Consider the following 10,484-nt stretch of genomic DNA (forward strand, 5'->3'; position numbering starts at 1 on the left):
AAGGGAATACAAAAGAAAGGAAGGTTCAAGACGCCCACACTTCAAGAGGGATCACCAAGCTATGTTCCAGATCCTTTTCCTGGTGCGGAACCTTTTGTCAAAGATGTTTTGGCTATTTCTCTCAATCCAAAAAGAAGTTTGCAAACAATACAACTCTAAAAGAACATGGAGAAAACCAACACATTATATTTACACAAACCAGGTCACCTAGTGATCACTCAGTTACTTATTTGTGAAGTCCTACAAGGCCGAGACAAATACAATAACTAGACACAGGCAGTGACTGGGGGACACAGAACCCAGGATCAGACACACTGCATTCTATTGCATTTGCCCTGTTTCAACACAGTGAGGTGAGGTAGGTTTGTGGTGATCTCACAGCATGTAAACAAAACCTTCTTTTCTCACTTAGCCACCACACTAATCACTGCTGCGGCAGGGGCAAGGGCACTGGCTCTGGGTGCCGGAAAGAAGCTATGGCTTGTGGTCTTTCTGGAAGCCAAGAAAAGCCCTGAACTCACAAAGGTTAAGAAATGTAACCTCTATTTCATACACCGACCCCTGGGCATTTTTTAAAACACACACACATACAATGGAATACTACTTGGCAACGAGAAAGAAGGGAATCCTGCCATTTGCAGCAACATGGATGGAACTGGAAGGTATTATGCTGAAATAAGTCAGTCCAAGAAAATCAGATATCATATGTTTTCCCTCATATGTGGATCGTGAGAAACCTAACACCATGGGGAAAGGGAACAGGGGGAAAATAGTTACAGAGAGGGAGAGAGGCAAACCATTAGAGACTCTCAAATACAGAGATCATACTGAGAGTTGATGGGAGTTGGGGAGAGGGAAAATGGGTGATGGACATTGAGGAGGGCGCTTGTTGGGATGAGCACTAGGCGTTATATGTAACAATGAACCAAGGGACTCTACCCCTAACACCAAGAGCACACTTTACACATTATATGTTAGCCAATTTGACAATAAGATATATTAATAAACAAACAAACAAATAAATAAATAAAACATACACACATAGACACACACACACAAGTGACTTAAAGGCTAGCCTCCCACAGGACACCGAAGGTGCTCTGTCTATGGCAGAAAAGCCAGCTCTAACTGGCAAAAATGAGGCCGTTCGATAGGTTATGCATTCCAGATAGTTGTTGTCCCTGGAGGATAAGACCTGGAGCTGTTGCCAACGTGTCCATGACATTGCTTCTGGACCTGAGAACGCAGCGTGGGAATGAGGGCCTTTGGATTAAAAGACACAAAAAACACAACACCAGAATATTTATAGTACAAAATAAAAAGTGAAAATGCATAAGCTACGCCATTTGCACACAGCGAGTGTTGGCATCCTGGAGAAAGTGGGGCCCAAGTTTCTGCCATCCAAGGGAGCAAATAAAGACAATTCTGCCTGCCCAGAATGGGACAGGTTCGCGGCTGTTCCCCCAGCAACCCCTGGGCCAACCGTCACAACCCATTGCTTGGGACAGTTCTCAGCACCCGGTCCCAAGAGTGGGTTATGAGGCGAGATGCGGAAACACCCTGTTTTACCCCTGAGAGATCGCTCCCACAGAATGCAGTGGTCCGTGGGTGGGGCCCCATCAAACTGGTCTCAGGCTTCATCTTCATACTATGGCATGGAAAAAATTATGATCGCATCTCCTTCTTTGAAGGGAAAACATCTTCCCTGTCCAGGCCAGTGTCAAAAGCTGGAGGTTCTGGGGATGGAGACTCAGAGAAACTATGCAAGGAGGGATTTCTCCCCAAATCCTCATAAGCACGTAGAGCATGGTTGGAGCTCCTACGCCTCACCCCTTCCCCCTGTCCTTCCTGGAGTGAAGAAGGGGTGAGGTAAGTGGGAGGGCCAGCAGCTTCCCACCTGCCCTGTCCCCACTCTCTCCCCTCTGGCCACTGGTGCCTGTTCCTCAACACTTCTGGCTCACAAGAGGACAGCCCCCTCTCACCATAGCCCCTCTCTGGGCTTTGGGAGCAGGGCAGGGCTATGGATCTTCTCTCTCCTTCCTCCAGAAAGCAGACTGGCTTTCCTGAGAGCTGGGGGCCTGCTGGGCCTTCAGGGGACACGTGGCCACCATTTAGCTGATGGTCTGGCTGAAGCGGCACTTCCTGGACTGAGGTGGCAGTTTGCATGCCCTGCGCAGGGTCTAGATCTCCACAGTAGGAGCGCCTGTCTCCCTTTGCTCGCTCCCAAGACAGAACACCCCCCCCCACTACCACCAAAGTCGGGGACTGGAAGAGATTCCAGGTCTTTAGCCAACTTCTTAAAACCTCTTTCAGGTTCCAGAAGCCCCCCCATGTGCAGCTTGCTCTGGGGTATAGAGACAGCCACTCAGGGGTCAAGCAGGACCCTGGCAGTGGTGGTCACAGAAAGGAAGCCGAGCCCCATGTGCATGCTGAACCATTACAGATGCTGGTGCCAAGCATCTGTAAGAAGCTGTGGCTCCTCTGCCATTGGTGGCCACTTCCATGCCCCGGCACTGCCAACTGCAAACTGTTGGTTTGACGCAGAGCCTATGGCAGTCAGCTGAGCCCTCGGCCCTGGGCCCCTGGTTGGGAGGCTGCTGGCCCCAGGGAAGGCCAGAGAAGAAAAGGCCATCACCACCCTTTTCTATTCTCAGTCATGGTCGGCACCATGTATAATAATCAGGAGCCAGACTTGAGACCGTGCATGTGGTTTAATAAGATGAAAGGAACCAAAAAGAGTTTTGTGCAGCCCCACCTGTCAGAAACATGTGAGCCCATTAGTCGCAACGAGCCACTGCCCCGGAAGGCCTGCCCTGGCCTGCCTCGCCTCCTGCCTTCTCCAGACACGGGCTCCAGCAGAAGCCCCACGCAGGCTGGCCGGGGGTCTGGATAGATTGGCTCCCTTCCCCGGCCCCATCTCCCTGCACGTGGAGTCTGTTCATGAGCATCTCGGGGAATCAGAGCAAACAATTCTCACTTTGGAACAAGGTGGGGTTAATGCTAAGCTCCAAACCTCTGGGGCTCCACGGAGGGTAGCCAGGCAGGTGGCGATGTGTGGGACCCCTCACCCCAAGGCCTGACATTCAAGAGAAAGATGTAGATGTCAGCCAGCAAAGCTTCTCCCAGACCGGAGCAGAGCTCACACGAGAGGGATCAAGATGATGAAGGAGTGTGGCGTCTGGGAGGCTCAGTCAGTTGAAGGTTCCACTTCAGCTCAGGTCTTGACCTCACGGTTCATGGGTTCAAGCCCTGGGTCCAGCTCTGTGCTGACACCTGGGAGCCTGGACCCTGCTGTGTCTCCCTCTCTCTCTGCCCCTCTGCTTGTGCTCTCTTTCTCTCTCAAAATAAATAAACATTAAAAAAAAAAAGGATGATGATGAGGGAATAAATGGTGAAAGTTAAGACAGAGGTGAAGATGGGAAAGGGGAACAGGACAGTTTCATGGCATTATCTTACAGCCAGCGTAGGACTGAGCTAGAACCATCTACCCCTAATTAGCTTAGCTTTCTCTCTCTCTCTCTCTCTCTCTCTCTCTCTCTCTCTCTCTCTTTCTCTCTCTCTCCTTCTCCCTCTCTCCCGAAGAGTACATTCAAAAAGTTGCTATATTTTCCTATTACTTCATGAACTAAAATTAAAACTAGGTTAAAGAATGGTTTATTATTATCTAAGCCAAAAGATCTGCAAGTCAAGGTCTACAAGACACAGTCTGATGCTAACCTGCATCGCAGGAGTGCTGTTTCCCCTAAAAGTTCAGAGAGACACACACCAAAAATAAGAAAGAAAGAAAATAAACAAAATAAAATTCAGTGACAGAAACTCCAGGACAAATCTGTTCCCTTTGGCAATAGGGATTATTGTCATTCTGGAATTGGCTTCGTGTTTTCTGTTCGTCTGAGCCTCACTGGCTTTCCTGAAATGTATACGGCTTTCACGTCTAACAAGTATGGGTAAAACACGGTTGAAACCCAACAGCAAAGTAATTTTAAGTGGAGATAATGGATGCAAGCCCCTGATAATGGATGTAGCTTTGCTGGAACCTCCCAGGAAAAGAGACGGGGAAGCCTGAGTGAGGACAAGCCAGTGAGACAGGCTGCTTTTTGCTCTCAGGGCACGGTGGGTGCCTCCAAACAAAGACAAGATCATCTTTATCAATAATTTTATGCTTAGAAAAAAACAAAGAAACATGGAATTTGCCATCCATCTATGAAAAACATGGTTGTATTTTCTCCTTTGGCTTTGCCCTTATAAACTCAATTTCATCTACCCCATCAACATGATTAGTGCTTTTCTTGGGTGGCAGCTACACCATTAAGAACCAGAAATGCCTCCATTTACCTATCAGCAGTCACGAAAAAAGTGCTCTATATCTCAACCAGGAGAAAGTCACCTGACTAGTTGCAGGGGACCAGCCCAGGCACCACTAAGGGTCCCTGAGTAGGGGGTTGGTGTTGGCGAAGTATCTATAAGAAAGAACATAGACAAAGTGAATGGTGGCAGGATTGCACTTTACTGTGATGCTTAGGATCTTTATATACCATAGGTGATTACATCAACCTTGTAATGATTACATTGTTTATAATTTTAAGGTTTTGGGTAAGAATCACATGTTCCAGAAAAGATCATTGTTTTCATAGGACAGAGAACAGAAAATCAAAAACAAGAACATAATTTGTCTTTAGAAGTTCAAAAACAGGAATGAAATATTTTAGTGGGGGTCTTGTCTTATGCATATAGTATAATATTAACTGAAGCTTAAGAACAGGCTATTTTTCTTTAAAGGTTTAAATAATAGTCTGTGGGTAAGGTGCCTCTGACCAGGGAGGAAGTTTCAATCAGAAAATCTGCCCATTTATTGAAACCACAATCACCAAGAAGTATGAATAATAGGAGAACTAACTCCAGTCTCTGATCCATTTAGGTCAAGCAGTCAAGCGCACACATTCTCAAGTAGGGGGAAGCAGGGTCCCATAAGCCACATAGCACTGTACTCCAGTCTCCCAGGACCTATGTTCTTTTTGTCCTGATCCTCAAATGGGGGGAGGGCCAACCGTTATCCAGGGTTGCGCCTTCCTAGACAAGGCTAGGGACTTTGCGATTACATACACTCCCCTCAGAGGCTTTGCCGTCACAGTGGGATCTCCTCCACAGGCTTTTTGGCCGGAAGGGCCCCTACAACTATTAGGCCAGATTGTCCTCTCCGGGCAAGGCAAAACTGAGCCAGCAGAATCCCTTGCAAAATGCTTTGCTATTAAGACTTAGCTAGGACCCAGAGAGCCTGCAGTCTTCAATAGAAGCAGCAAGGCCACCAGAAAACCCATAAAGGGAAGACTGTGGAGCTATAGACATCAAAAATAGAAGTAAAGATTTCACTTTGAAACTTTAGTGCTAGTCTGGAGAGCATGTAATGAGAACAGTACCTCATCTCTGGGGTCTTCCTCCTGAAACCCACGACCCCACGCTGACTATGAGAAAAACATCAGACAAATACAAATTCAGGAACATTCTCCAAGACACTGGACCAGTCCTCCTGAGTGTTGTCAAGGTCATGAGTAACAAAGGAAGTCCAAGTCACCGATACAAGCCAGAGGGACCGAAGGAGACATGAGAGCCAAATACAACTTAGTGTCCTGGATGGGATGCTGGAATTGAAAAAGGACATTGAGGGGAAACTAATGAAATCTGAGTAGAGTGTGGAGTCTAGCTAATATGAAAGTACCTATCACTGTCATTTCCTTAGTTATACCGATGTCCCACAGCCATGTGAGCTGTGGACAGCACAGGAATGTGGCTGAGGACTGCATGGAAACTCTCTGCACTATCTTTGCAGATTTTCTATAAATCTAAAACTTTTCTAAAAACTAAAAGTCGATTTTTAAAAAGTTTTAGGGTTCATAACAGATAAGAAGTTTCATTAAAAACAAAAACTACCAAAACGTATTTATCTATGTATTTGTGATTTTCCTCTTAACTGAATCATTACGAATAAAGCATGCTACATACCTAGCATAGCACCAGGACCCGGTAGAGAAGATTCACTTCTCCAAACAAAGCGCAGTTGACTGAGAAGTATGGTGTTCAACAGTTGACCCCATTTCCACATCTGTGGGGTGCCCGGCTATCTGGACCACACAGTGATGGCCAAGTCATACCATCCATTCTCTTGGGAGAGGCTCACCATTGTCCTAGCTTAGTGTCCAGGAGAAAATCAAGAACTAAGGTTTGGTGTCACACACATGATTTATTCATTCTTTATTCCATCCTCTCATTTGTTTGCTTAATTTCATTCACAAAAGAGTCAAACACATATTCAAAAACATTCATGTAAGCGGCCACTATCTACCTGATCCCAGACCCTAATTCCTGCACAACAGGGCTGACAATTGTTGAGGACTGAGAAGTTAAAACCATGTGCTCTGAGACTGGTTTTGTCATTGGGCAGCTTTGTGACCATGGGCAAACTGCATGAATCTTTAAGACAGTTTCTTCATTTGTAAATCGGGAATAATGGCAACAGGACTTCCCTTAGGTCACTTCTGTGAGTTAATGCATGTGATGTGTTGAGCACACCCGTTGTCAGCTGTCATTCTTTATCAACACTAAAAGCTCTGGGTGCTCGGGTAGGAGACTGAATGGAAGGCAATAGAAGCAGATCATTTTTCTGCCATCTGGAAGCTGGGTAACCTTAAGGCATACGGAACCAAGCTGGGACTCTGTTTCTTTGTCTGAAAAGTAGAAGAGATATGTCCCACCTTCGGTTTTCAAGGAAATTAAAAGAAACAAGACCTGTAATAAACTCACCAAGGTACCCGGCAGGTGACAGACTCTCTGCCGCTAAGGGCTGCTATTCTTTAAACACAATGGCAAACGTGACCATCACAGTCTAGATGCGGAGGGTTCATCTGTGCACAGAGAGGAGCCTGGCCAAATATAATAAGACAGTTACAACACAACAGTACCTGAAGGGAAATTTTTGGTTCCTGTCAAGATGGAGATGACAGATTTTTCTGAGGAACACAAACCCACACAGCTCAGCATGAGTTCCCTTTTCCGGGCTGCCTGAAGTTACCCAAAGTATTTCCTTTGTGTTCTCATGGTTTCAACTCCTTCATCTGACAGCCAAAGTCCAGCCCCCTAAACCCCCAAATGCCCTCCCCAACCAATTATTTCTCTCCGCACCAGTCAGACCAGACTGTCTGCTCCCACTTCTGACTCCTGTGTGTCCTCTGTGCCCATGTCCAGCCCACAATCTACCTCGTGTGTGGGGCTGGTTTAGTCATCACCTTTTAAGGGACTTTTTTCCTGATACCTCCCATTAGAATCAATGCTTCCTTGCTCTCCATTCATATCCTAAAATCTTTCCTCTGCTCTTCTCTCCTTTTTTTAATGTTTATTAATTTTTGAGAGAGAGAGAGTGGGGGAGAGGGAGGGGTACAGATTATCCAAAGAGGGCTCTGTGCTGACAGCAGTAAGCCCCATGTGGTGCTTAAACTCATGAATGTGAGATCATGACCTGAACTGAAGTCAGACGGTCAACAGACTGAGCCACTCTGCTCTTCTCTTGAATTTTTAAAAAATGTTTATTTATTTTTGAGAGACAGAGAGAGAGCACAAGCAGGGGAAGGGCAGACAGAGAAAGAGACACAGAATCCAAAGCAGCCAGCTGCAGGCTTTGAGCTGTCAGCACCAAGCCTGATGCAGGGCTCGAACTCATGAACCATGAGATCATGACCTGAGCTGAAATCAGCTGCTTAACCGACTGAGCCACCCGGCGCCCCTACTTCTGCTCTTCTCTTGAAGTGCATACCACTCTTGTTCATCTTGGAGAGCTACTTCACCCTGCACTAAGGTAGAAGCTGCCTGTGGTCAGGTTTCTTTTCCTACCTCACCTCTTTAATATCCAAAGCTCCAATGCAGTCTTCTCACACAGACAGTCTGTAAGGATTTACTGAATGTTTTGGACTAGAAAGACCACCCAAGACGGCTGGCACACACACAAACTATAAACTCTGATGTGATCACTCAGTAAATTCTAAATAGCTACCCCTTAAGGAAAGTGGTAATAAAGATGAATTTTGTGGCAATAGTTTGGTTCAGCTGTCCCCCCTTCCTGGCCCAACAGCCTCCCTAAGGGAAGCAAAGCTGAGCTATGAGGAACAGAGGCCTTCATTCCGCTCTTTTGGGAGTCTGGTGGGAGCCACCTGTTCTAGTGTCCCCTGCAGTATCTGAATAAATCAAGCCTGGCATTGACCCATACTTTGAGGACAACTGTCACACATTTCTATTGCTCTGCTTTGACTGTGCTTGGGACAAAGAGAATTGCAAAATAGAGTTTAGCCCTCGGTGTCACTGTGACACAATAAGAAATATATATATTGGCCTCTGCCCCCAGATCAAATACATACATTGATCCTGACACAGAGCTCCCCAAACCTGTGTAATTTCCTGAATGAGAGGGGTGCTAGGAGCGTCTTTTGTTCTACTATTTGGACTTTGACCCCGGTTTCTGACTCAGAGTTCCTAAAACCCTTGTGATAGCCTTGGTGATAAGAATGTCTTTCGATCTAATGATGTTGGGGGTTTCTGGATGGGGGTTGGAGGAGAGCAGGTCACCAGAAAGACCAAACATGATTGGAAGCTTGGAACTTCCAGGCCCGCCCCCATTCTTCTGGTAGCAGGGAGGGGCTAGAGAAAGTGATAATGGTCAATCATGACTACGTGAGGAAGCCTCTGTTAGATAATCCCCAAACTCTGGGTTTCAGAAAGCTTTGGGGCTGGTGACCAGAGAGAGGTGCTGGGAGGGTGACGCCTCTGGAGAGAATGTGGGAGATCCACACCCCTCCCCCACACCTTGCCCCCATGCCCTGCTCCATCTGAAGGGTCACCCGTATCTTTTGTAATATCCTTTGTGATGCACCAGATCAGTGTTCCCCTGAGTTTTGTGAGCAGTCCTAGCAAATGTGCATGCCCAAGGACAGAACTCCTGATTTAGAACAAGTTGGTCAGAAGTACAGGTGACCACCTGGGATTGGCATCTGAAGGCAGGGAAGTCTTAGACTGATCCTTAACCCCTGTGGCCTGTGCTAACTCCAGGCAGTTAGTGACAGCATTTAGTTAAACCCTAAGACTCCCAACTGGTGTCCACCACCACCTGGAGAATGGCTTGTGTGGCAAAAGCCATACATGTGGCATCAGAAGTATTCTGAGAGAAAAGGAAAGTGGTTTTTCTTTGCTTTTTGTTTTATCGAGATATAATTGATATCTCAGGTGTTTTTTCTTTTACTCCTGAATCTACTAGCAAGTCTATCCCAAGAAAGACTTCTAACATGCAAAGGAAGAAAGTAGGGGAAAAAGGGAAGGAAAGAAGGAGGAAGGAAGGGAAGGGGTCGGGAAGGACAGAGAGAGCACAGAATCTAGCCAGCCACATGTACTTAAAACTACCACCTCTTAAATTCTGGTCTGTCTGTCCATCATTCGCTGGTCTACAGCTAAGTACTGCAAATTTCCACCCAGACTGTGAAGATGTGCTTCATATATCCAGCTGAAACTGGCATCTATAAAGAAGGAAACGGAAACCGTCTGGTTATGAAGTTAAGCACTCAACTTTATTGCTTCTAGAAGGCCTGCCAGAGCCGTGTAGGACCCCAATTTGAGGCCTGGCTTGCCCTTATGAAAATACTTCTCTCTTAGACCCAACTCAGGTGAAGGGGTAGAGAACCACTTTTAGATGAAGGCCACAGTGTGAGCAAATTGACCATAGGAAAGAGAATTCCAGAAAGGCTTTAAAAATTTTTTTTAAAAAAACAGAGTTTTCAGTCTCTCAAAACTTTGTCTAGTTTGACATAATGTTTTCCTCTTCGTTTAAACCCTTCCTTTTTCCAAAGGAAACTTAATTTAAACAGTGTGCTATTGCAATTAAATAAAGGACTTTGCAGATACAAACACCAAAATTCTTGTTTGAAAGTAAAACTTTCCTGGCTTCCAGGACTGCCAGGGAATTTTTAAAAGAATAGTGGCAGCTTTCAAGCTAAAAGTTTTCACAGAGCCAGGGTGAGAAAGAGAACCAGGAATTTATTATCTGTACACATTGTATGGAGGCTGAGATAAATGAAATTCACCCTCCTTGTCCTCAAGTCCTAACTTCACATGTCGATGAGACAGCCACATTGCTAACAGACCTGAGAGGTCTCAACAGTCTTTTATCCGCGGTGTGTCCACCACACAATGACAAATTTTCTGGGACCTTCGGCCATGTTCGTTTATTGCCAGCAATGCTTCATCCTAGCCACTGACAACCAAAATGATCAGTTGAGGGTTATTCTCCTGAAAAAATGTGAAGTTTTAAGTGGAACCACAAGACCAAATGAGGATGCTTGGAGATAACTGAAAAACAATGAAGACCATCTCAACAGCAAAGGACAGAATAACAGCCTGGAAGAAAGCCAGAGAGATTACCTTCCGGTGCCTGATTATCTTCTGGATTCATG

General features: G+C 46.0%; 1 long non-coding RNA gene across 1 annotated transcript in view; it reads right to left on the minus strand.

The window, feature by feature from the left end:
• Positions 1-6,888: 6,888 nt before the first annotated feature.
• LOC115276984 overlaps positions 6,889-10,484 on the minus strand; it is a 25,074-nt gene continuing 21,478 nt past the window's right edge. The window contains exons 5-6 of the long non-coding RNA XR_003902148.1: positions 9,442-9,551; positions 6,889-6,917 (exon numbers count right to left, since the gene is read on the minus strand). This is a non-coding gene — a long non-coding RNA (uncharacterized LOC115276984). The remainder of the gene's footprint in view (positions 6,918-9,441; positions 9,552-10,484) is intronic.

The sequence above is a fragment of the Suricata suricatta genome, chromosome 13 (genome assembly GCF_006229205.1).
Source record: "Suricata suricatta isolate VVHF042 chromosome 13, meerkat_22Aug2017_6uvM2_HiC, whole genome shotgun sequence".
Classification (NCBI taxonomy): domain Eukaryota; kingdom Metazoa; phylum Chordata; class Mammalia; order Carnivora; family Herpestidae; genus Suricata; species Suricata suricatta.